General features: G+C 56.3%; 1 protein-coding gene across 5 annotated transcripts in view; it reads left to right on the top strand.

Annotated features, from left to right (window-relative positions):
* Positions 1–12577: 12577 nt before the first annotated feature.
* The window catches only part of PTPRS (protein tyrosine phosphatase receptor type S), a 150996-nt gene continuing 137101 nt past the window's right edge, over positions 12578–26472 (top strand). For 4 of the 5 annotated variants that reach the window (XM_084498423.1, XM_084498421.1, XM_084498422.1 and 1 more), the window contains exon 1: positions 12578–12727. The gene's annotated coding sequence lies outside the window, so the exon portion shown is untranslated. The remainder of the gene's footprint in view (positions 12728–26472) is intronic. The other variant, XM_084498424.1, reaches the window with a different exon arrangement.

Genomic DNA, 26472 nt, shown 5'->3' with positions numbered 1-26472 from the left:
CACCACAAAGGAAGTTTAGATCATTTCAGGCTAGTTTTGTCCATCAAAACAAAATGTGCAGCTCAAGAAATATGTTGCAACCAGGTTTGTCCAGTGGAAAAATTCAGTTTTAACATGAAAAACAGCTACAAAAGAAAAAATAGCTGGAAGTCATGGCTCTGAGCCCTTGCTGCAGACATGGATGGACTCCTCCATCCATCCTGGATGGGACACAGAGCTGGGGAAAGGAACACAGAAGCCTTCAGCCTCATTTCAGCCCTTTTTATGCCCATTTTGGCCCACTTCAGCCCCTTTTCAACCCTATTTCAGCACATTTCAGCTCATTTCAGCCCTATTTCAGCCTGCTTCAGCACATTTCAGCCCTATTTTAGCCCTATTTCACTCCCAGCCAGAGACACAATGCTCAGTGGTGGCGATGCCGCTCGGTGATGGGCTCCATCCTGCTGGCGCAGGGGTGCAGGACACCACCTCCCCACGGTGCCGTCCTCCGAGATCATTAGAAGAAAACAATTACTATGCAAACCTTAATGAATCAAGGCTGCAGCCCACAACTGGGAGCATAAATATCAAAGTGTGGGCTTCGATTGAAGGCAGAGGAAGAAGCGTAATTAATTCCGCCACGATACGCCGTCCCGCTCCAGCCACAAGCCGGGCTGCAACTCACTGCAGGGAGGACGGGGAGGGATGTGGGGGGCTCAGGTGCTAGACCCCATCCTGCTCAGGTGCTGGGAAGTGCCAGTGCCACCCCAAAGGACGAGGCTCCTTGGTTCTGGATCTTGGCTCCCGGCTCGGAATTAAAAGGTTATTTGAGACTTTGCCAATTGCTTTTGATCTGGTGATGAAAGACGATGATAAATCTTAAGAGACCAAAATTAATAGAGAGGAAATTGATTTTGTAACGTGTGGACTTGTTTTATTAGGCTCCTGCAGGCTGGGCGAGATTGGGAAGGCAGCAGCATTCGGCAGCCAGGCGAGAGGCTGCACAACGTGGGGATGGGCGAAGCAGCATCGCTTCTGGGGGGTGTGAGCCATACACCCCTAGCTCAGAGGGGGCTGATGGTGTGGTGGGGGCCCTGTGGGTGCTCAGATCCCTCCCCATTGCTGCCTTGCCACGCCACAAGATGTATTTGCTCCTTTCGAGGCTGCAGATCTCACTGCTTACCCCCCCCCCCCCCGATTTACCTCCGAAACCTGGAGCGGGACCTGCTGGGTACGGAGACCTCAGCTGCTGGAGCGATGGCTTTGCAAATAATGGAGTTAGCAGCCAAAGGACCAGGCGCCCGCATCTGTTTATTAATTATAATGACTTGGTATCATTCATTAAGAGCTGGAATTTATTTATCAGACAGAGGCGGAGTGCCACGCGGCATTAGGGTTCGATTTTGTTCTGTGAGCTGGCTGAGGAGCCCAGGAATTAGGAATGACTCTGTGCATTGGGCAGGAAAGAGATGTACGTAGCGGGCTAATGACATGAGAGAGGAACAAAATTGAGATACATGGCGCATGCCCGCTCCGCTCCAGAGGAGTAAATGGACGTACATATTATTATTGCAATATAATTTGAGCAAAGTATTTTCCTAGGATCTAGAGCGTTTGCTATAGTTAATTGAGATCCCGAAGTTCAGTGCCTTTCATTATAGCAAAGCTCTGGAGCGGAATACTCTCGGCTAATGATCAGAGCAAGATGGAAAGGGCATTTACTGGAGCTGCATAATGCGGCTCGGAGGTGGGAGAGTGTCAACAAGCACGCTCTGGCTCCTATGCCGGGGCTGCCCCGCGGCAACGCTGGAAATTTGGAGCTGCAAAACCTTTCCTGGGGCGTGGAAGGAGGCAGGAGCTCGGCTGCATGGGGCCGTGGGCTCACGGGGGCTGCTCTGGGGTGGCTGGGTCCAAACAGGGGCTCTGCTCTCCATGGTTATTGCATGAACCCATCGGCTCTCAGCACCCAGAGGATCGGACCCTGGGGTGTGCGAATTGTGTCTACACCTGCAGCTGCAGCCAGGCAGTGCTGGGGATGCCCGATAAAACATAAAGAACCCAAACGCCTCCAAAACTGCAGCAACCCCAGCACAAGAGCACAGCACCCCCGGCATCCCCCCGGCCTGGGAAGGAGCTGGGAAAGGATTTCTGCCAGCCGCCTGCCCTTCCAGCACCTCGCCACCTCCCCAGCACCCTCTGGTCTCTGTCTTTCCCAATCCCAAACTAATCTGGACGAACAATGGGAGTGATTATCCCAATAACCTCCGCTCTGCTGGAGAAATAATTACTGCAAGTCCAGAAGCGAGTGTTCAGAGAGTAATAACGAGTTCAACAGCGGGCTGAACTCGAGTGATGGGTGCCCAGCGAGAGTGCAGGCACCGGGTACAGCTCAGCCGGTGCCACCCCCCGGCACCGACCCCCTCTTTACCCCCGTGCAATGTGGAGCAGCTGGGGCAGAGCAGGGCTCCCCAAATCACATCCCCAAAGCTCAGCTTGCACCTGTGGAGCGATGCCAGCCGGCACAATCCCATCCCCTCCCGACCCAATCTAAATGAAAATGCAATATTTTCAGCCGGCACAATCCCATACACACTCCCTACCCCCACCCCGACCCAATCTAACCAAAAATGCAATATTTTCTGTCTCGACGGTCTGGCTGCAGAGCCAACGAACAAGACCCACCTCCTGCCCGGGGCTTGGGGGGGGTCTCACCACCCCCTTCCCAAAAAAAAGAAGGCTCCCCTTGGGAAATGTGAGCCCTCAATCATTTTGACGTGCGCACCTCAGCGCCTGTCATCCGTCCCACTCCACCTGTGCACAGCAGGCTTCGCTTTTCATTAGAAATAAAAATAACCCTTGTCAGAAGGTTTTTCCTCCCGCGGTTGAACGCCGAGACGGCAGATGAGTGTCGGCTGAGCCGGGCCCCCTGGCAAGGCTGGGAGCTGGAGAATTTCTCTGGAGTTTTTCTAGGTTTAGCGAGGCGGAAAATAGACAAGGAGAACACAAAAGCAAAGGCCGTCACTCAGGCTAACTTTATCTCAAATTAATCCTGCCAAAACGTGGCAGTGGGGAAAGGGCCGGGGAGAGGGGAGGGAAAAATAAAATCAAACGCAATGTGCAGGGAGCTCTAATAAAAAAGTCGCTTTCCCTGCGAGCAGCAAAGCTCTGTCCCGTGGCCCCGGCTCTGTTTCAGGGCTCCAATACTCGATCCATGCTGCAGCTCCCAGGGGTAGGATTTTTCCCCTCCTGAGGATGCTGCGAGGCCAGGTACCCCAAAATTGGGGTCCTGAGCAAGGCTGGATGGAGGCAGGGCTGGGGCTGGTGGGCACCCACGGCTGTGGGAAGGGAGGGAGGAGAGGATCCCACAGGGACAGGCGCTGGGCTGGGGGGGGGTTACATTTAAAATCCGAGACCAAAAAGCCTCCTGGAAGCTTCAGCCCTGCCACAGCTTCTCCTCCTTTTACCGCCGCTCTGCTTGCCGCTGATGCTTTTATTTTATTTATTCCCCCCTCTTCCCAGCTCCATCGCCTGGTTGCTATAGCACCTGGCATGCCAGAAGTGCCCTCCTTGCCCACCAAACCCGCGTAATTTCTGTGCAAAACAGCCAGGCAGCCACAGTCCCTGCCCACCCAGCATGCAGGGCACCAGGAACCCCCCAACTGCAGGTTTTGGGATGCAGCATCACTCTCTGCCACCCCCCCAAAACCCAGCACAGGGGTAGAAATGGGGCAGGGGGAGCCGGGAGCATCTTTGTACCGGGGGCTTTGTAGCTCCGGTGCCATCTCCTCCCTCTCCCTGTCCCTAGCTGAATAGGTTCTCGCTGGAAACAAAAAAAAAAACCCTCCTCATCGCTGAAGAAAACCTACACATCTGCCGGGCTTTGAGCAAGGTGTTATTTTAAGCCAGATCTATTTTAAGGTGGTGTCAGTCTGTAAGTGGAGTAGCGCGTTTACACGGGGACCTGGGGAGATGTGCGCCGCCGAGCCCCGTCGCACCACAAACACCATTTTGTGCTGGTTTTAGTCTCTCCCGCATTTTTTTCCCTGCCGTGCACAGCCCCATAGCTCTGCTCCCATCTCCATCCCCACATGCCCCCACCCACAACGCTCTCCCCAGGTCCTGTGGCCACCAAGCCCAGCCAGCAAGGTGCCGTTCCGCACCGGGTGCCGGTGCCTCCGTCCTCAGCCCCCCAGCAGCAGCTCCTGTGCTTATTTTCTGCTGGTGCCGCTGACCACGCGTAGGTGCTGGGGAAGAATGAGGGCCTGATTGGGGCTTGGAGGAGGGCAAGCTCGAAGTGCAGCGTTTATTGTTCGTTGACAACAGGGAAGGTGGATATACAGAAAAAAAAAACAAGAAAAAAAAAGCCAGATTTTCCTTCCTTCTTAGCTCAGTTTTCCCCTGGAGGCACTCCATGTGCTGTGCGAGAGACCAGACCACCAGTACCTGCCCTGAGACAGCTCTGGGAGGAATTGCAGCTGCCTCTGTCCTGAATTTTGGGGCCGAGATGTGCAGCAGGAGGCAACGACGGTCCCAGGGGGTGGGTGAGGGATGCGGGGCGCGAGGGACAGCAGCCGCGTCTCCCCTCTGCTGTGCTGCGGGCAGGAGGAGCGGGGTGCTGGGGGGGCACGGGGGCACATCTGGCAGGCGTGAGCCCGCTCGGCGCTAACACATCGGGACGGCCGCGCGTGCAGCTGCCAGACCTCATCAGGCAGGTCCGCGGTGGGGAGCAGGCGGCGGCTCCGTGGCACCAAGCCCGCGGGTACCGGAGGCAGCTTGGGAAAGCTCAGCTGGGAGAAAGAAAAGGAAAGAAAAGCAGCGAAGCCCAGGGCAGGCAGCAGGGAGGGCTCTGCCTTCAGCTCCAGCAGCTGCTCCAGGTCCCCGTCCTGCTCCTGCCCCTGGTCCCCATCCCACTCCTGCTCCTCATCCCCGTCCCACTCCTGTTACCGGTTCCCATCCTGCTCCTGCTCCCAGTCCCCATCCCACTCCTAATTCAGCCAAGTGACCCCAGGGATGAGCCAGGACTCGCACCCATGTCCCTGAGCCCCTGAGTTTGGCAGGGGGGTGGGATGGCACCGTGGCACCTCCATCAGACAGCCAGGAGCCCCCCAGGGGACAGGGACAAGTGGCTGAGGTGCGCTGGGAGCTGCTCCAGGAGCACCTGGCACATCCGAAGGAAAACCAGCCAAGCCATGTGGAAAACAGCCAGGTGGCAACCTGAGGCTGGAAAGGGGCACGGAACCTGAAGGATTTACAGCCTCAGAAACCTTTTTCTGTGATTAGAGCAATGACCACGGGCTGCGTGTCCGGGTGAACTGGGACTGCTTGTACCCAGCGCAAGGTGCATGCAGCAGGACGGAGTTTGGGAGAGATAAAAAATTTAATTAATTAAACCCTCTAGGCTCCGATGTGCAGTGAGAGGCTCATACGCACCCACGCCGGCATGTTGTGGGAACGTCACCCAAGGGTGCTGAGCACAGGCAGCATGTCCCTGCACCTGGGCACAGGGTGCTGAGGGCTGGGGCTGCTGTGTCCCCGTCACCCACCCGGTGACCTAGCGCAGATGCTTCCCATAGGGATATTTGGGGGTCGCTGCCGGCACCCACAGGGCAGACGGGCATTTTTGCCTGCCCAGTGCCCCGCTGAACTTCCCAAGCTGTTCGAGAGCCTGTGAGTGAAAACTTCAGCTCATTAATTAAGCCCAGAAAATTAGAAGCTGGCCTAAATATAGCTGCCCAATGAGACTGCAAGGCGAAAGGGAAACATCCTTCCCAACCGCCTCGCACTCCCACCCACCTGCTCTGGCAGGCAAATAAAAGACAGAAATTCCCATTTAAACCCCGCTTCCCCCGTGTGTGGTGGAGCTTCGGGGAGAAACGTGGCTGGGGAGAGTGAGAAATCCTGCTAGGAAGGAGACGTTTGGAAGGAGCGCGGTCCTCCCTGCAAATCCCTGGGGCCTGGGAGCTGAGCTCCTGCTCCCTGCAGGATGGGAAAAGAAGGAAGGAAATGAAGGAAATGAAGGAAATGAAGGAAATGAAGGAAATGAAGGAAGGAAGGAAGGAAGGAAGGAAGGAAGGAAGGAAGGAAGGAAGGAAGGAAGGAAGGAAGGAAGGAAGGAAGGAAGGAAGGAAGGAAGGAAGGAAGGAAGGAAGGAAGGGCCATAATTTATCACCTCCCCCATGAAGGGCAGAGCATTAAGACCTCATTTGCTCAGCACTGAGCTCACCGGAGTCCCACACAGCACATTTCATTCAGCCTTAGCAGACTGTGCCCTATTTTATGGTCTGGATAATTTAATGCAGTCCAAACAAAAGTTTCTCTCCCTGCCCCAAGCACAGCGATTCCTCAAATGGGCACATGGAATCTGGGACAGATCCAGATCTTTTTACCCTTAGGATCACACTGGAGGGGCCGTTTCCCTGCTAGGTCCTCCAGGAGATACGCACACCCCCCCTGGGTTTCAGGCTGCAGTATTGCCATCACTTCCAGCTCCCTTGCAAGGGTTGCATCTTGCTCAGGAATGGTTTGTTGGGCGTTGAGAGCCCGTTTGTTTTACAAGGACAGAACAAAAAGCACGGGGGGGCTGGATGGCACCCATTGACGCAGCCCCGTTGGCACGGGGGGCTCGGAGCACCAGTGTTGGAGTGAGTCAGCTCCCAGGTGCCAGCAGTGCTTCAGCCTCTCCATCAGCAGCGGCTCCAGAAGAAGGTGCAATGACTAATGACTAATTTGTGCTACTGCCACCCGTTCTGAGCTCATTTCATCCCCAAAAAAGCCTCTGCTGCCTGCTCTGGCCGGGGAGGAGCGATTCCGACAGCAGCAATGCAGGAGGATCCCGCTCCTGCTGCACCACCCGGGGGGGTTTGGTGGTGGTCCTGAGCACAGGGGATGTGGGGCAGGGGTGGTCGGTGCTGAGCGGGGCTTTGGGGCACAGCAGGGAAAGGCAGGGTTGTGTGTGATGTGATCAGCCCTCGTTGCAGGGGTCCTTCTGCATTGGGGTGGGAGAGGTGGATCTGGTAGGGGATCAAAGCCAAGGAGAGGACGCAGGTGAGGATAAAGCCTTGGTTGGCAGCTGGAGGTGGGAGAAGAAGTGGGAATAGCTTACGGGTGGGATTAAAAAGGTCCATGGGAGGTCCAGCCCAGCTGCAAAGTGCCCCTTCACGTGCCTTCTTCATTTAAAAAGGGGAAATTTTAGTACAAGGAGGGGAAATTCCAGTCGGGGTTTCTCCCCTCTTCCCCCATCACCCCCACGCAGCCAAGCACTGTTTGGGAAATCTCCCGGGAAGGTACCCACAGCAGCACGGCTTCACACGGACCGAAAGGGAAAGCCAAATCCCAGCGAGGGTGTGAGTCTGGCCACCGAAAAAAACTGGATTTATCCCTCCATGGGGCAGAGGGCAAATTCCAGCCCCACCAAGCAGCTGGGTGAAAAATCCCTCCCTGCACAGATGTGAACGTCCCTCCTGGAGACAAAATTGGGAAAAAAACAGCATTTTTCCCCAACAGATTACTTCCTGCACTTAACAAGTTGCTGTCAGCACCAGGCAAAAGGATGCCCCCGCCTGATCCCAAGCACCCGTGCGTGCGCCAGAGCTGTGCTGGAGCACACGGAGCCGTTTTTAGGCTTGGAAGCTAACAAGATTCATCAACATTTTATAGCTTTTGCTCTGCAGATATGAAACGGTGACCACAAGCCAAATCCTTCTGTCCTTTACCTTCCTGCAACACCAATGACTTTGGTGCAATAGGAAGCCAAACGCAGCCCGTAATTTTTCACTGCAAAGACAGAATTCAGCCCATAATGTTCTTGATAAAGCGGAGCACCAATGACACAGCTGAAAAACATCAGAGGAGCAAAGAGCAGTGAAAGCTTCCCTGGGCTTCCATATGGCATTGCTCCATTTTGGACCGCATCGTTATGATATTTCATCCAGCTTTAGCTCTTTCTGTGTTATCTGACGCGGGGAAAATGTTGATGTGGAGGACGCCGGCACAGACACATGGCTCTCCTCTCCCGCCAATGCGCGCCGCATTTGTATTCTCCCCAGTACTGCGACGTTTTCAAAATGTTTTGTTAAGTTAATTTGTATCCGCAGCCACTTGTGAATTTTTCAGATTATTTGATCTGTAACTGAACTAACACGAAGAGTAACTATTGTTCCGCAGGAGCAGACGGTGCCAAAGCGTGCCTTACGTGTTTGATGCGTGCCCGTCGGCTAACCCAAAACCAGGTCCCCAGGCACCAGCGATGCCATCAGAAGCCAGCCTCTGACGGCACCGACGTGTCCCTGCCCTGCTCCATCCCATGGCCAGGGCTGGTGAAGGCACGGGGTGCACCTTGCTGCCTCCACTGCAGATTCCCCCAGATCACCGAATTGTAGGGGCTGGCAGGGCCCTCCAGAGCTCACCGGGTCCACCCCCCCGCCAAAGCAGTTCCCCAGAGCAGGCTGCCCAGGGAGGCGTCCAGACGGGCCTTGAAGATCTGCAGAGAAGGAGCCCCCCCAGCCTCCCTGGGCAGCCTGTCCCAGCGCTCCGGCACCCTCCCCGGGAAGAAGTTCTTTGGCGTGTTGGTGCGGAACTGCCTGGGCTCCATTTGGTGGCCACTGCCCCTTGTCCTGTCCCCACAGAGCCCTGAGAAGAGGTTGGCCATGTCCCTCTGTCTGCCACCCCTCAGCTCTTTCCAGACACTGCTCAGATCCCCTCTCAGCCTTCTCTTCCCAAGGCTGCCCAGCCCCAGCTCTCTCAGCCTCTCCTCCCAGGGGAGATGCTCCAGGCCCCGGATCATCTTTGTGGCCTCTGCTGGAAAAGGAACAGAAAATCCAACGGGATCACAGACTCAGTTCCCCCCAGCCCAGACACCAGCATTCGGGACCAGCAGCAACCCCACAGCAGCTGCCTCTATGGAGGGGGTTCGTGGATCAGCACCGGCCCTACAAGTGGCCACCAGCTGGCATCAGTTGTGCTGTGACTGTTCCTTAACATGCAGCTTTACCAGCTTATGTCTAAGAACCAAGTTCAAATGCCTTCGAGGGGGAGATCAATACCCTTTTTTGACAAATAAACATGAGAACATCTGGGCACAGCGGCTACAGCTGCTGGAGCAGAGGTGCTTTCTGTCCTGGCTCTCAGACAAATTTAAACCCAGTGGAAACAGCAACAGCTTGGAGAAGGAGCTGGGAGCAAAGTTGACTCCAGCACAACCCCCAGGAGCTGAAGCGAGGTTGTGCCCAATCCTCTGATTTCCTTAGGTGATGCCTTGGGGTGTGGGTGTTGGTTTTGCAGCACCAAGTTTGCTCCCACCTTCAAAACATCGCCGCTTCCCTTCATGGGACTCCCAAACCGTGTCTGCATGGCTCCATGGCACAGCTGTGGGGCAATACAGGCACAGGACAGCATTAATTTGGAACCATTTTCCATCGCAGGGGTACCAGGGTAGCTGTAAAAATATGTGTGCTTTATTAAATTGGCCAATACAGCTGAAAAAACCTCAGGCAGGACCGGGGGCAGATCTCTGCAGGCTCCGTGTGCACCTGAAAACTCCCCCGTTAGTCATGAGGACACCCAGGGATTGCGCATCCTTGAAGTCATTCATGGCTCTGTGGCAAGTCATGAGATATTTGGTATTTTCCTTCAAACAAACAAAAGCAGATGATTAAGGAAGAGGCGCAGCTTGCTCGCTTTCAGGAGGAAGACAGCTTGCAAAATGCAACTCTCAGGGCTTCAATAAAACTCCAGAAAGCAAATAAACGGAGTGGCTGGGGAGGATAATGCACCCGCTTGCCTGAATTTTAAGCCAAATTTGGGATTCTAGGGTGGAAGGAAGGGGATTACCTCCTGCAAAACTGGCACCAGTGAAAATGTCATGAGAGTGTGGACGCTGAAATGCAAAGAAAAATGTGTGCTGCAGCCTGCGCCTGGCTTTTTAAGCTGTATATACACCAGAAACTTCTAAAACTTAAGAGAAAAACATTTCCAAATGGAAAGCCAAATTCCAAAAAGGAAGCAGCTGAGTTTCATCCTTCTTCTAATATTTTTTGGTTATTATTTCATTTCCAACCCCCTTTTTTTTTGCCTAAGGCAACATGTTTATACAGAGCATTTCACTCAAAAAAAAAAATTAAAAAAAAAAAAAAGGAAAGAAAAGAAAAAAAAAAAAAGAACTAAGAACTATTTGCAGATGGAAAAATATTCTGTCAGAAATTTCCTGGCCACCTCTCCATTTCATGCCAACGCTTCGCACACTCAAATGGCTATAAATGACTGTACAGCAGCAAATTTGGCCACTGAGATTTTAAGCTGTGGTTTTGCAGCCCTCTACGCACAGGATTTAAAACCCCCACTTGTTTTACACTTTCCTTCACAACTATCTCCCAGCCATAAAATATACATGGATGCATCGATTGCTCTGGTGATCAAATATCTCTCCCTTCAAAAATATATCCTACCCAGAAATGTAAGCATCCTAATTAAAAATATGCTTGAGAGTTGAATTGCAAATGAATCCATTCCTTCCCCCCCCCTCAAAAAAAAAGGCAAAATAAAAAAACCCTATCAAGCAAGACCAGGATGGGCTGGTTAATAATTGATATTTACATTTCTCCCATGTCTGATCAAAGGATTTGATTGCATGACAAATGAGGAAATTACTGTAAAATGTGGTACATCCATTAAGAACACAGATGCAGCAGATAGCACGCGGGAGCTGGGTGATGGGGTTTGTGCCGCAGGGCGCTATGAAAGCAGCTCGGTGGCCAGACCCTGTCCCAGAGGGGACACCACCGTGAGGAGGATGGGACCGGGGTCCTGGGGCTGGGCCTAGGACTCTCATGGGGGCGAGACAGGGAGGCTGGACCCCTAAGCAGCGCAGTGGGGCCCTATGGGCTCCTATGGACCCCTGTCGATTCCTGTGGTCCCCAGTGGTCACGCAGGGGTCTTCATGGGTTCCTGTCATGGAATCATCGAGGTTAAAAAAGACCTCCAAGATCATCAAGTCAAGCTACCCCGTCCCTTCACCAAATCATGTCCCCTAGTGCCATGTCCAAGGGACCCCAAGCATCACCGTGAGCTCCTGTGGGCAACTACAGACCCCATGGGTCTCTATGGGTTCCTGTGGGTCCCTATGGGTCACTATGACCCCTACATGCCCCTATGGATTCCTGCAGGTCTGTATGGACCCCTATGGGCTCCTAGAGGTCACTACGAGCTCCTATGGACCCCTACACATCTGTGAGGTCTCCTCTGGATGCCTACAGATCCCATAGAGCTTCTACAGACCTCTATGGAGCTCTATGGGACCCTATGGGCTCCTATGGGTTACTGTGAGCTCCTATGGACCCACATGAATCCCTATGGGGCCCTATGGGCTCCCATGGGCTCCTATGGACTCGCAATTTGTTTCCAAGGTCAGAGCAATGTCCTTGACCTTCCAGATATGGAGAAAAATGGGCAAAATCCAGGAGCGGTGCCCTGCACCCTGAGGCTATGCAGTGGAGCATGTGAAAGCAAAACGTTTCGCTGCCGGATTTCCCCAGAACAGTGAAATTTGCGCCGCCGGCTGACATTTGGGCAGTATTAGGAGGTGCACGAGGGGATCGGGGAAAGTTCATGGAGCAGCAGATGCAGGAGCAGGCATTTGCCCTCCAAGCGAGAGTGCCCGGCTGCTTCGCCAGCGAGACAGCTTTGGGTCCTGGGCTTCAGAAATGAAAAATGCTAAAAATGTTTCCCCTCTTTTCCTTTTTTTTTCTTTTTCCTCTGTGACCTAGGTCTTCGGAATAGAAACCGACAGTAGTGGGGTCAGTGCCATCCCCCAGGAGCTGCTGAGGGGTGGGAAGCAGTGATGGGGAAATGGGGGAAATGCACTGAGTTTGGGAACTGTATTAAATATGAAAATATGTTGAGTGTGGGAATATACTGAGTATCAGGAACGGATTACATGTGAGAATGTATTGAATATATAAAATATTAAGAATCAGGAATGGGTTACATGTAAGAATGCAGTGAATATATTAAAATATTGAGTACCAGGAATGGATTACACATGAGAACGCGGTGAATATATTAAAATATTGAGCATCAGGAATGGATTACATGTGAGAATGCAGTGAATATACGAAACATTGAGGATGGGTAGGACTGAATATTGGTCATCTATTATGGCAAGCATACTAAACGTGGGAAATAAATTGAATACTATAAATCCAAAGCAGGGAAAAGGTGGAATTGACTGAGAAACTCCTTGACAGAGGGAACTGTGGAGCGTATTGGTCACGTTAGTAGCGTGTTGAACGTGAAAAACACATTAAACGTAAAGCGTTGCACAGGGAGACGACCCAGAGGGGACCCCTCGCCTTGAGGGCGCCCCCACGCGCCACAAAATGGCGGCCGAGCCCCACGGGGAAGCCCCGCCCCCTCCTCGCTCCGCCACGTGCTGGGGCGCGCGGGCGGGCCCTTTAAAGGCGGATGGGGGGGGGGGGGAGCCCCGCCTCGGCGGTGACGTCACTAGCCCCGCTCCCGCCCCGCGGTGACGTCAGGCGGCGGCGGCTCGGGGCATGACGTCATCAGCCGGGCGAGCGGCCGGCGGCGGGCGGCAGCAGGCGCCGCAGTGTCCCCGCGGCCCGGCCCCAGCCGAGGGCGGAGGAGGAGGAGGAGGAGGAGGAGGAAGAAGAGGAAGAAGAAGGAGGGGAGGAAGGGGGGGGGGACCCTTCCCAGCCCCTCCGCCGGCCGGCATGGGAGCGGGCGGCCGCGCCGCCAGGTAGGGCGGGGGTCGAGGGGTGATGGGGGGGGGGGTCGGGGTAATGGGGTGGGGGCTTGTGGGGGTAGGGTGGGGGGTGAGGGGGGTGTAGGGGGGTGGGTGATGGGGTGGGGGCGCCGTGTAATGGGGTGTGGGGGGTGAGGGGTAATGGGGTGGGGGGCGCCGTGTAATGGGGTGGGGGTTAAGGGTAATGGGGTGGGGGCGCTGTGGGGTGGGGTGGGGAGCTCGCTCCGAGGGTGGGGACCCCCCCCCGGTGTTGAGGTGAATGGGGGGGGTCCGTGTGTAAAGGGGGAAGGGGGTTTAAGGGGTGTAGGGGAGGAGTGGGGGCACGGGGGGGTGCGCACCGGGAGCGGGGCGCGATGTAATGGGGAGGGGGGGGCACAGCGGAGCCCGAAAGGGGGCAACCGGGCTGGCCCCGGGGGCTGCAGCGCTGTGGGGTGGGGCCCGGGGCTGTGCCCGTTCCTCGCCCGCTGCCCCCGGTACCGGCACCCACTGGGGTGACATCGCGGGGGGCGATGCCGCAGCTCGGGGACGCGGCTGTGGCCCCCCAGGAGGGGGCTCGGCCCCGCTGCCCCCGGTTGAGAGGTGCCCGGTGGCGGTGACAGCGGCTGGGAGCACCCCAAAGCTGCCCGACACCCCGTAGTAGCCGACCCCATACAACCCAACCCCATTCTACCCGTCCCCAAACCTCCCCAAGACCCCATTCTACCCGTCCCCAAAGGCACCCAAGACCCCACGCTACCCGACCCCAAATCTGCCCAAGCCCCCTTGCTGGAGAAAGGCTCGTGGAGCAGTCCCTTCCCCTGCAGCTCTGTGATTTATTTATTTTCATTTTTATTTCTCTTTTTTTTTAAAATTTTTTTTTATCCTCCTTTTTCCCCTATCCGCCTGTTCCGCCGAACGCGATCGCTCCGGGCGGCGGGGAGCTCGTACGCTGCGCTTCGGGGTCGTTTTTCATCCACCCTTTTTGGCTTTCTGCTGGAAAAAAAAAAAAAAAAAGCACAAAAAACCCACAAAAACCCCGAGCTCTGGGGTGGGCAGAGCCACCCCGCAGCCTGGCGATGCTGCACCCACGGGAGCAGCACCCATCGGTGGCATGGGTGGGGTGTCCCCGAACCCGAAGCCGTCCCACGGCTGGGGGGGACCCCAGGAAAATAGGAGCGGTGCTGAGCCGGGTGCGTGCTGCGCGGGGAGGATCCCGTCTCGGTCCCTCTCGCGGCGTGCCGGGGGAAGCAAACGGTGTGACTGTGGGATGAGGGGAGAAAAAAGGGGCCGTGGTTACGAGGTGGCACCCGAGGGACGGGGCTGGCGGCGTGGTGGTGGGTGCTGGAGGGGTTCCAGCGCCGGGGGGGGGGGGCCCAGCCCTGCAGCGCTTTGCCCTTTCCGAGTCCGATTTGCAAAAGCGTGCGGTGAGATTCAGGGGGAAAAAGCTTTTTTATTATTATTTTTTATTATTTTTATCCCCAGCTAGAGGGAGGCAGAGTCCGTCCCCGTAAAGAAACCCGTGGGGATGATGGGGTGCACAGCGTCCCCATGTCCCCTCCCAGCACTGAAACTTCCCCGGGATCTGCGGGGCTGCGAGCGCTGCTGTGCGGCTCAGCTCCACGCGGGGGGACGCGCGCGTCCCCGGCAGCATGATCCTAAAGGTTGATTTATATTTTTTTTCACCCTATAAAGCGTGTTTTGTGCCTCGCGGGGGCTGCACTGCCGCTGGGATGGGGGAGCCGGAGGCGTAACCTGGACGTGGTCCTGGGGAGACACCCCCGGGGTGCTCGGGTACCCCTGGAGTGCTCGGGTGCCCCCAGCTCCAGGTATTGGGGTATTGGAGCGAGAGCTCTTGATGAGAGAAGTTGTGTTTTGGGGCTGAGCACGGAGCCATTTGGGTTTTTGGGGTGTGTGTGTCCGTGCGGGGACCGTCCTGCGCTCGCTGACTGAGGATCACCACCCCCCCTTCCTGCAAACCTGATGATTGGAAGCCGTTAATTGTTCCCTGCCAGATTGACTTCAAAATTAACGAGTTTGCTGGCGCTTTCTCCTCCTTCCTGTGCGTGGTGAGGGCCCATATTTCAAACGGGGGGGAAAAAGCCATAAATACTTGGAGTAATGCGAGAGAAGCTTCCAGCTGAAGCGGTGCCGCGGGGCGATGCGGGAGCGCAGGGGGATGAGGGGGCTCCGTCAGGGGCAGGAGGTCCCCACGTCCTCCTGTGCTCATCTTTTGGCATCGGTATCGCTGCCAGGACCCGGTCCCTGTGCCCCCAGTCCCTGTACTTGTGTCAGACCCCAGTGCCCACCCTATGGGGTTGAACGTCCTCTTGAGGGGTCGCACCTCGAGCAGCCTGAGCGAGGCGTTCCTGGGGGAGAAGAGGAAAGTGGCCCTTTGCTCCCTCCCCATGAGGGTGGGCTCCTGGCAGACCCTTGGTGCTGTCACTGCTTTGGGGTCGGGGTTGGAAGGAGGGTGAAGGGACAGCCGAGGAGCGTGCAGGAGGTTTGTGGGGAAACTGAGGCAGGGGGAAGCGTTTGTGGTGTGCGTGGCGCTGACTCCTGCACGCCCCGTTCCCGTCCTGCTTCGGCCACATTCAGAGACCTCAAAGCAGCCCCAGGCGGGACAGCCCCAAAACCCAGCTCTGGGGCTGCCAAAAGCCACGAAGCACCAGGCAGAGGCAATCAAGAGCCCGGCGTCCCCAATTAGTTAGGCAGCAACGAAGAAAACCTTAATGAGCACCATGCGGGCTGCTGAACCCGGTGGCGATGCTCAGCCGGGCTGGGACCGCCTGCATTACTGCACCCTGGGTTTGACGGCCCTAAAACACTGCATGGACCTCAGCCAAAGTCCCTGCAGCTCCCTGCCCTGCTGTGGGGTAAATGGGGGGGTAGCGGGCTCATGCTGAGCCCCCGTCCCCTTTTCCACGTGGTCCCGAGGTCGCGAGGGGGCTGTGAGATGTTGTGTGTGGCACGCTGCTGCATCTGGGTTCCGTTTGGACCCTCGCCATTCCCAAATCAGCTGCTTTTTCTCTCTCATCCCAGAGATTACGGAATTGCAAGTGTAGGATACCGAGAGAAAAGCAAATCTGCCCCAAATCGGTGCCAGCAGCGCGGGCTTATGGTAAGGAGGGGGGTGGCTGGGTTGCGTTAGGGGTGCTGCGAAGGACTTTAATCCACAGCTGCTGAACTTTGAGCTCCAAATTCTTCTTATGCGAGTCGATAAGGACACGCGGATATTCCTGCCTCCATCCCAAAAAAGGAAAATCTGTAAGTGACTTAACTCAAATATCCTTGCCTCGACAGAGGGGAAAAATATGCCCAACTTTCTGCTTCAGATCAATCCTTTCCCCGGCCCGCTCCCTCCAGCCGAGGGGCTCTCCCCTCAGTGCCAGGGGTTTGGGTGCCCCGGGCCGCTCACACCCACTGGTGGCAGCTGAAAAAAGCCTCCAGGGCTGGTAGGAAGCGAAGCTCCTGGCTACAACAGGATTATTTTTCAGCATCGTTGGTGATTTAAAACTGTGAGCCCCAAAGTAGTAAAACTCCGGGCAGCTTCCTTGCTGCACCGTTTATTACACAATAAGCCGGAGCAATTTGAGGGCTGTCTTCGTTAGGCTCTCTCTGCTCCTGTCCCCTCTGCTTGTTTGCTTTACAACTCAACTGTTTTGTGTTTTTGTTTTTTTTTTTTTCTTTTGACACCACAGCCTAGCAAACTGGAACTTTTCTCTTCTACCGCCCTCCACCTCGTAAACCCTCTGGATTTCTGGGTCTGTCCCAGCTTAATTCTCTTGGACTTTTTGTGTCCTAGCGTGGCTGTCGCTGGCCGAGCTCGGTAATTTATCAAACTTGGTGTTTCACGTTGCTGTAGCTGCCCCTCGGGGTGGTTGCTGCTGGTATAAATGACCCCTTGCAGAGTTTTTTTGCAGAGGCTGTGCCCAGGGCAGCCCCAGCACCCGAAAAAGTCACGCTGCCCTCGTGACGTGCCATGGTAAGCAGTTTTCCTTCAGCTCCCTTTATCCAAAAAGCCTCCTGGCTCTTTCAAGGAGCTGCTGGGCATGGCGTGGCCCCAGGAGCAGAGGGAGGAAGCGGAGAGGTGAGGAAGAGGATGGTGATGGGTGTCCCCTGGGATGCCCAGACACAAGCAGGGCGCACGTGTGAGCTCGAGGAGAGGGGATGGGGGTTGTGCAGCCCCCAGTGTTTTAGAGGCATCTTCTGAGGCACACAGGGATGCTCTCATCTCCGGGGATCGAGGGGTGGTGACAGCAGCCCGTGGGACACGCTGGAGTTTCTCCCTGCCCCGAGCCTTGCCCCCATCGGGGACTCACTGGAGGAGTGAGGCTTTGTCGTGTCCCAGTCCTGGGCTCTTTGGGGCTGTTGTGGGTTTCTGCCCCTTGATTTAGGGAGATGGGCTGCACGTGGCTCCTTGGAGCCCTGCTGCTTTGCAAGCTTCCATCACCCCAGCCCAGGGGGAGATGAGATGGGAGCAGTGCCCTCTTCCGTGCACCGTTACAGCTTGGGCTGTCACAACCTGAATGTCGTCGTGCAAATAAGGCCCTGAACAACCTCCGTGCTCCCGCTCCCTTCCCTGACAGCACTTGCACAATTAAGAGCTGATCTAGGTTAGAAAGCAGATCTTGGTTTGTCTAAACAGGTTTAGAAACCCAGCAAATGAAAACTGGGCCAGGCGACCGGCACAGCGTGAGCACCGAGATGGGTTTAGCAGCCGCCTAAATCAGATGAGGTCGGGGCTGTGGCCGGGCAGGGCTGCTTGGGGTTGAGAAGCCTGTGGCAGTTTCTGCTCGGCTCCCGCTCCTTTAGGGCTGTTTTGCAAAGCAACAGCTGAATCACTTGTTTACAGCCTCGGTTTTTGGGTTATTGCTGTGTGTGCTGCTGGTTTGCATCAGACCCCAGGGGTGCAGTTGGGCTGTGGCCTCGCAGGCTCCCAGGCTGCCCCGATCCGAGCGGGGATGTCAGAGGAGGACGAAACCCAGAGGCTGGGTGACCTCCACCCCAAAAAGGCCCTATTGGGGCCATGCAGGAGGGCTCAGGACCCCTATCGAGGCCGGTTTGGCTGCAGTGGGACCGTGGCAGCTTTGCGCGAAGGCTCCCAGGAGGCGGCACGAAGCCTTTTCCCTGGCAGGTGACGTTTGCTTTTTATTTTACAGTGGAAATGTGCTGGATCCCAAACCCAGGAGTGCCCTGACTTCACATATCACTGCTTCCTGGTTTCTTTCTTTCCCTTTTTGCTGCTTTCCGTGGCAGTAAACACACGATGCGGGGCTCCCACGTGCTGCGGGTGCAGGAGGCACAAGGCTGGAGGCTCCCACGGTTGCGCTTGCTGCAGCCACCGAGCTGGGGCTGCAAAGAGCTGGCAGGAGAAGGGAGGGGATGACGTGCTGCTGCGTGCCCGACTTTTCAAAACGCGATAATCCCATCTCGGGAAAAGAGCAGCCTCGTCTAAAATTCAACCCGTCGACCCTTTGTGGTGCTCGAGCCGTGTCTGACCGGCCCTGCCTTTGGAGACGCCGCCGAATCGGTTGCTCCTTCGTGGCGTCCCCGTATCCAGCTGGGTGCCGCTACCCGGCAGCTGCTCTGAACGGGAAAGGTTCCGCTCTCAAAAGTCCTGATTTATCATTCCCTGGAGCTCGTCCTTCCCTCCATTTTGCCTTTGTGAAGAGAGCGGAGACGGGCAGAGCGGCGGCTACCTGCTCGCAGCGCTGCAAATGCACGCGTGTGTGCGCGCATCCGTGCAGAACCCGCAGGAACTGTGCTTTTTTTTTTTTTTTTCTCCTGATTAATCTTCAGCCCTGATGACATCAAGCGTTTCCCTGTGAAACGTAGACGGGTGCTGCTCCCGGCTTGCTCCCACTGAGGCTTCCCTCCCGCTGCTCTCCTTTGTTCCCTGCCCGCGGTGCCTCCCCCTCGGTGGGGCAGCGGGAAGCGGAGCCGCGCGTCCCGGTGCCGAGTTCCCGTTTCGCCCCCGACCTGCGTGGCTCAGGATGTGGAAAAGGGGAGAAAAGGTGCTGGGCAGAGCCGCTTCCCACCGCGGGTAAGCAGGTGGGGGACGCGGTGGCCTTTGTCCCCAGCAGGAGGGGACACCCGGGTCAGAAGGGTGGCCCTGGGGGGTGATTTTTCCAGGGGTGATGCTGGGGAGGGTTTGGTGTGGAAGCACGTGGGAGGCGGTTCCCAGCAGCAAACTGGGTGGGCTGTGGTTTCCACCGGTAAACCCTCGTCCCCTGGGATGGCTCCTGGCCCCTCCGGGCGGCTCTTTGGTGCTCCAGCTTGGGAGAAGGGGGAAGACGGGGACCGAACGCCACAGCCCAGCACCGAAACCTGCGTGCAGGATGGTGCCGGAGTCTGCTGCCCCCCAGGAGCAGCATGGCTGAGCCGAGCACCCTGTGCAGGATAAAAGGGGACCCGCAGGAGTGACACGATGGGCTGGGCACCACGGTGGCCATGGCACGGGGTCTGCCCCGTGCCCAGCTCACAAAGCAGACACCATTTGTGTCCCCCGGTCCCCAGCCCGGCGCTGCCACCGCCCCGTGCCCATCCCGTGGTGCGCACAAACCTCCCGGTGGCTCCTTCCCTCCGAGTCGCCATTTTATTTTTTTCTTAAACGTTTATGTATAACCATACACTAACCTATAAAAATTAGTTTAGGATGGCTGCCAAGAAAATCTCTGCAGTGCCTTGTGGGTAGCTCCCTGTGAATTACCATAAAAGCTGTAGTGCTGAGGCTGCTGTGGCAGTTGTGAGGATGCCAGTCATAATGCTCTGTATTTAAAATTCAGATGAATGTGTAATGCCTTCGTGTCTGGATTGCAGCAGCTCGTAGCGTTTCTGGCATCCGTGCCCCGCGCGCCGCTGCATCCTCTCTCGCTTCTCAATGCCTTCTCGTGCTCCTCCAGTGTTTTGCCTGATCGCGGAGCGCAACAGGTTGCAGAACGTGGGCTGGGCTCTCGGGGAGGGAGAGTGGTTTCTGATAGCTTCCTCCCAGGAGAGAGGAACCTCCTGCTTCCATTGAGCCAGCAGCAATATTGCCCCGAAGGGAGCAGCCGCCCCGTAACCCTTCCCCTCTGCATCCTGCGGCGCGCGCCTGCGCCGTCCGGCTTCCGAGGGCGCTTCGGTTTCGTGGTGCACCGAGCGTGGCTCTCGGCACCCAAAAGTGCTCAAGGAAACGGCCATGGGGGTTGTCTCGGTGTGAGAAACGCACGCTTGGAGATGCAAAGTGTGTCTTTATCCAATTCCACTGCTGCTCCTCTGGAGCAGAAACCGAGGCTCTGAAACAGCCTCGGTCGAGGAGCTGGTGTGGGTGCTGGCAGAAGGCACCGCTGCTCTCCTGCTTGGTGTGATGGATCATTTCATTTAAATTTTACTGAAATGTAATATTCATCACGGTGTCAGTGGCCCACCTTCATTATAGCTCCCTGATAAACATCTCTAATCGGAGAGTGATCTCTCCGCCCTGCCAGAAGCCGCCTGGGGATAATGAATACGGTTTTTGGAGCCGGGAGAGGGTGTCTCGGGGCTGTCTCCCTGCTCTCCCCTCCCTGTCTGTGTGCTGAGAATTATTCGCCTGGCTGATAAGTAAGGCAAGAAGCAAACGTGGTTTTCCCAGGGCCGTTTGTGCTATCGGTGTGTGGCTGTGAGATGGTGGCAGCCGGGACATAACCCGGTGTCCCCGTGGGTGCCTGACAGCGTTTTCCACCCAGAAGCTTCTGAAGGGTCTCAAACAACCATTTTTTTCCTACTTTGTGCTCACTGAGGGTTTAGGGCACGGCACGAGTAGGGTTTTGCCCCAGCGGGGCTGCCTCCTCCTACAGGGGTTTGGTGCTGCCTCCCCTGGATCCCTTGGCAGCGGCATCACCCAGGCTCCGCGGTGCCAGCAGCAGGGACGCGGCTCCCCCGTGCTGCACCACGGAGGGCTCAGAGCAGCCACTGCTTCTCCCTGCGGAGCCAGAGCCAAGGAGGGAGCCTGAAGGAGCCAACCCCAGCGCCGTGCGGTGTTTCAACCAGCCCAAACCTCTGCGTGCTGCCTGGTGGAGCAGCCTGGCGTGGGGAGAGGCTGGGGCCGTGCCGGGGGCTCTCCTCCTGGTGCATCCTACAAAACGCTGCTCGTCTTGCTCCTCTCGACTGCTTTTATGCCGAGGAAGGGCTGCTGTGGGACAGAGGGCTCTGCCACCTCCATCCAGGTGCTCCCCGGCTCGGCTGCTGGCTTTTGGCTGCTGCTGCAAAGGGAAGGGGACGTCCACGGTGCCCGGGATGGATTTTTTTCATCTGTGCAGCAGTGGGAGATGGCAGCTGGCGGTCCTGCACACACCGACACATCCACTGCACTCCTCCAGGGAAGGCTTTTGGTTGTTCAGCCCCTGAGCCCCCCCGGTGGCTCTGGGGGTCGGCTCCGGATCGTCTCCGCCTTCCTGACCTTCAGAGCCCTGCGAGTCCTCGGCAGCTCTTGGTACAAGCGTGACCCCTTGGGCTGCTTTTCTGCAAGCAGGGCTTTCCTCTCCCCGCACCTCCGCTTCCTCCTCTGCGTTTGACCCAGAACAAGCTGAATTTTGCTCTGCTTTAGGATTTCCTGTCACCTCTGCTCCTCTCTGGCTTCCATGTCCTCAGACGTGCAGCATGCGTCTGTCCCACCACGAAACTTGTCAGCAGGAGGAAAATCACCCAGAATTTGGAATCGTTGGAGCTCTGGGCTGCGTTTGGACACTGCCTGCTCGAAGATCTGTGCCCAAAGCCTCTCTGAGGACAGTTCCTGGCTTCCTCCTCCTTCCCCAGGCGTGCTGGGAGCGCTGGTCGTGTGGTGCTGATGAGATGATTGATTTTTTCCAGGAGCCCTCGGAGGCCACGGATGAAGATGAAGCCACCTCCATGCTCCCTGGCAGGATGGAACAGAGCTGTGCACATCGGGTGAGTGGCAGCGAGGTCCGAGGACAAGCCACCCTTGCTGTGGGATGTTATCCTGCTTCCTCGGGGAAGAAGAGGAGGAAGCTCTGGCTGCTGGGCAGCCCCTAATGAATTTGCTGCCAGCCCCCAAAGACGAGCCTGGTGATGTTGTTTGGGTTTCAAGAGCTGCCTGCGTGCTGGAGCTCTCAGCATCTGCACCTGAGCTGCAGGCAAGACTGCAGCTTCATCCCTTTTTCCCTCCCTCACTTTGCAAAAGCAGCTCAAAGCTCCGTGGGGCGAGCAGCTATCCCTTCGCATCTCCTCCTGATGGGGACGGGGATGGGATCGGGGTGCAGCCCCGGCCGTGGGTGCCTGTGGGACCTCCTGGAGGCTGCAGCACCCCTCTGGCACCTCGCTGTGTGCTCACCTAACCAAGAATGAACCTCTGGGAAAAGCTGGGAGGTGGAGGAGAGAGGAACTGAAATGTTTCTTAGAAGTAAGAGAGGAAGGAGCAGGAAATACTGAACAGCCCTGGCAATTTGGGCTTCTCTTCCTGGCCACTGTGTGGGATGTGGGGGCTCAGGCGGCTGCCGTGGTGGGTTTGGGACGGGGAGAGAAGGAGCAAGGTGAGGCAGGAGGGACTTCTCAGCCCCCGAGGTGTGTTTGTGGCTGGCTTACCCTTTCTTCTTGGCTTACCCTTGACTTTTTCCAGTGTCTCTAAGCGCGTTGCCTCCTGTCCCCATCCTCAGTTTCTCATCCCCCCCATCCTGATTCATGCAAAACAGCCCCGAGGGTGCCTGGTGCTTGTCCTGGAGAGCCCTGCTCTCCTCTGAACCCTCCAAACCTTATCGTGGTGAGCACCTCGAGGTGAAGCAGTGGCAGGTTTCTCAAGGAGTTCCTCTAGGAAATAGCAGCCAAGTTTGGGACACCAGACCCCGAGTTTCACATCAGGCCCCCAGGATGCTCAGCAGCGCTCTTCAGTCTTCAGAATGAAAACCAAGCAATGCTCTCAGCTTGGGCTTTTCCTTGGGAGTTGCTTTATTTGGAAAAAAACACTTCTTTCTGGTTAGTCTTTTGGAAAAAAAAAAAAAATTATATATATATATATATTTTATATATATATATATGGCACGATATTTTATATATATATATATATATATATATATATAATATCCTGAAATTCTGTATATTTAGATAGTTGCTGGGCTTTGGCTTTAAGTTGCAGGATGGATGTTGTGCTTCTCAGCGCTCCTCCCTTGAGGCAGTGCTGGAAGTGGTGGCATCAGATGGAGTCCAGTCTGTCTGTCTGTCCCTTTGTCTGCTTTCAGGAGCCCTGTCTGTCTGTCTGTCCCTCTGTCTGCTCTTGGGAAGGCTGTGGGGCAGGGGAGGATGAGTATTTTGGGACAGGGCTTCGAAATCCTAGCATGGGCTCCTGCATTGCTGTGCTTCAGGTATTGCACAGAGGTACTTGGGGGCAGAGGGATTGGGACGAGAGTCCTTTAAGGTGACCCAGCCGTGATGGGGAGGGTCTGTCTTGTTCAGGTCTCAGTGTAGGAAGGTTTCAGGGGCACCTGCAGCTCCCTGCTTGCTGTGAGCAGCCCCGTGCCAAAACAGGAGCGAGGGCTCGGCCGTGGCTGCTGCTAAACCAAAGACTTGGACCAAGAGCTCAGCATCCTGGATCAGCATCCTCCCATCCTGGGAGGTGCTGCGGCTGATCTCAGCCATTAAACCCCTCGGTGGCATGTGAGTGGAGATGCTTTTAAGGCCGGCGTCAGCCTTGCGACGTTCGGGGAGGCTCCGGAGCTGCGATAAGGCTGGGGCTGACGCAGGGAGGCCGGCGGCAGCGCGTCTCCTCCCCGGCCTTCTGCAATTCAGCTCCTGGCGCTGTCGGGGCGGTGTCTGCAGCGAGCCTGAGGGGGCCTTGGGGCTCAGGTCCTTGCTGGCAGGCCCTGAGCAAGCTTTGTCCCGCAGCCGAACCCTTTGGGATGCAGGCTTCCCCTTCTCTGGTGAAGGATTTGCAGCCTGTTTTCCACCTTGGTGTGGGGCAGCTGCTGGCACGGCTCCTTCTTGGCTGTTGGGATGGGTTTGCCAGCGTGCCCGTTGACCGGTTATTCTTTTGGGATGTGAGGATTTGCCCAAGCATTTGCACGGGGTACAGTGGCCCCGTTTGCTGGAGGGGATGCGAGCAGCATCGCATGCTGCTGCCCGCTGTGCCTGCTGCTATAGGGCACGGATAGCGTTCCTTATAGTGCGTGTATGGCAGGTAGGAGACGCCCCCAGCTCCTTCCTCTCCTCCCCAGGGAGCAGGAGGAAGCGTGTGTGCAGGGGGAGGTGATTTCCTCTGCTGGCGTGCTGCTGGAGGGCTCTGTTCGGGCTTAATGCTGCTTAACCTTGGTCTGGGCATTGGCACGAAGGGTCTCCAGGGGATTGCTAAGTTGCTTCCACCCCCTTTTCTTTCCCTAAATTAAGAAAAAAAGGTAGAAAGCAAGGAAAAAAAGGCTCTCTGGGAAGCAGGCAGCTGAGCGTGCGTGGGGAGAGCCCGTCCCTGGCTTCCTGAGGGCTCCGTGAGGGCCGTGCAGGTCGAGCTCGGGGAGCTCCCATGGCCACGGTGCTGCTCCTGTGGGAAACGTTTGATGCAATGGCAACAAATGGAGGTGGTCTCTAAAGTAAATAAATAAATAAAAGTCACCTGTAGGGCGTACAGGATGGGGACACCAAAGCTTCCTCGTGTGATTTCTGCTGGGCTCGTCTGACTTGAGAAGCTCCTTCCTCTGAGCCCCCAGCATGGCTTTTGGCAACCGAGCTGTGCCGGAGATGTCCCTTAGGTCCTAGGCCTGATGTCCTTGCCCAGCTCCGTGGGACATCACCACCACTGTCCCCATGTGGGCACCCAGCTGAAAGCCCCTCAGCATTTCTCCTGAGGGCTGATGAACCCTGTTTGTTGGCTGTGTGACTCTTCGTGCACCAGCCGCTGCTCTGGGCTTTGCCTGAGCTCCTGGAGCAGTGACCCCGTGGGAGGGCAGAACGTGAAAATCCCAAATCTTCCTTGCTGCTCATCTCAGAGAGCTTGGGCTCTGATCTCCAGGGGTTTAGAGGGCTCAGAGAGGTGCCCGGTGTCTCCCATGGCTGTGCTTCTTCAGGAGACCTCTGTTGGAGAAAGGCCTTCGAAGCCCCCTCGGTTCCTGATGTGCACGGCACAGTTTTTCTGTCCTAACATCCCCCAGAAGATCCTCACCACCACAATCACCGGGGACATGCTGCAAAGTCAGAGGCCAGGGCTGGATTTGGGGCCAATGCCCAATCCCTCCCTGGGCGTGAAGCAGAGCAAAGCTCGGCTGCCAGAAGAAATCCAACGTGAAAGGGAGAAAAAAAACGTTTTTCAGGTTTTCTGGGTCTGAAACATGAGCAGGATCCTCGGAGATGGCTCTTCACCAGCATGGAGAAAAGGGCTGAAACCTGCCTGATCTGCCCAGGCCCCGGGCGTGCTGCACCTCCTCCTGGCTCCATCCCCCTGATGTAAGGCTCCGACGCATCCCGCTGCTCCAAAATAAATAGCTGGTTCTTTTGGGCCGGGGAGGCAAACAAATCAACAGCCCAGTGATTTCCTCAATCATCCTGCATGCCGCACTGGGGAAAAATTAATAAAGTACCTGCCATCCTCAGAAGCTGTTTGTTAAAGCCAACGATAATGATGCGCAAAACTGAGCGCTGGTTTATGATGGCTTTGCTCACGCTCCTGCGCTCCCTCTCCGAGGCATCGCCCTTCCCGACAGTCCCCTGGTGGGCAAGGTTTGGGTCTGAGCTCTGGGTCTGAGCCTCTCCAGCGCTGGGAAAGGCTGCACGGGGCTCTCCAGCCTCTCTGCATCCCCCTTGTGCTCCAGGAATTGCGTCCTTTTGAGTGGTTTGGGATCCACCAAAAAAAATCTGGATTTTTTGGAGTCACCGTCCTTTGGTTAGAGCTCATTTTTTGTCATGTTTGGGACTTTCGAGGCTTTCCAAGGCCTTGCAGGAATGTTCCTGGTGTGGGCACGTTGAAGCTGCCTCGTGTGGTGATGCTGCTGGAGGAAGGCTGCTGGGGAGCACACTCTGTCCCTGCAGACCACGTCAGCGCTGGATTTCCAGCACGTTCTTGAATTTTCTCATCTGTAAAACGGGCACGTGCAGAGCCTCTCCTCGTGAGGAGCTTGGGACTAAACTCGTTTTGAGCCCCTGAGGTTTTTCCAGGACTGCAGCCAGCCTGCAGGGACCAAAGCTCGGCTGCTCTGACCCCGCTCAGCGAAGCAGCCGGCCCTACCTGGAGCCTCAGGGCTATCGGCTCCTCCACGTGTGCCCTCCAAAGGCCAACCCAGAAATTTTGGAGTAAAACGCCGCTGCGCAGGAGCGTGCCACATCTCTTGATCGCGGTGTTCCTGGTGCTGCAAGGCTCAGGGAACATCCTCAGCTCTGGGTTTCGTTGCTGCAGAGCACCCAGTGCTGTGTGTCCCCTCCCCAGCCCCCCAGTTTGGGTGATGCCCCATCCTTCACCCCATCTGCAGGAGCCTGTTCAGCACCAGGGAGGCTGAAGGTGGTGTTGGCCGCTCTGTGTTTTGTTTTTTGTTTTGGTGAGGAATATTCTTCCCACCAAAATACCTCGCTCGGGGCTGCTTTCATGTTCAAAGCGGGGCTCCTCCTGCTAACGCACCTCCGCTGTGTGCCTGGCTCGTGGGTGGCTGCGAAGAGCAGATCTGCATTGAGCTCACTCTGGTGAGGCATTGGGAGAACCAGGGGGAAAGTCCCTTTTTAGTTCACCATTTCCAGAAGAGACACGAGCTCTGCAGCCCGTGCTAAGTGGGGAACACGGCTGGCAGGGTGCAAGCTGCCTTGGGGCCGAAGGGGCA

The sequence above is a fragment of the Aythya ferina genome, assembly GCF_964211825.1.
Source record: "Aythya ferina genome assembly, chromosome: 26".
Classification (NCBI taxonomy): Eukaryota; Metazoa; Chordata; class Aves; order Anseriformes; family Anatidae; genus Aythya; species Aythya ferina.
Note: the sequence above shows the minus strand (reverse complement) of the source record. Positions and strands in the feature narration are given on the sequence as shown.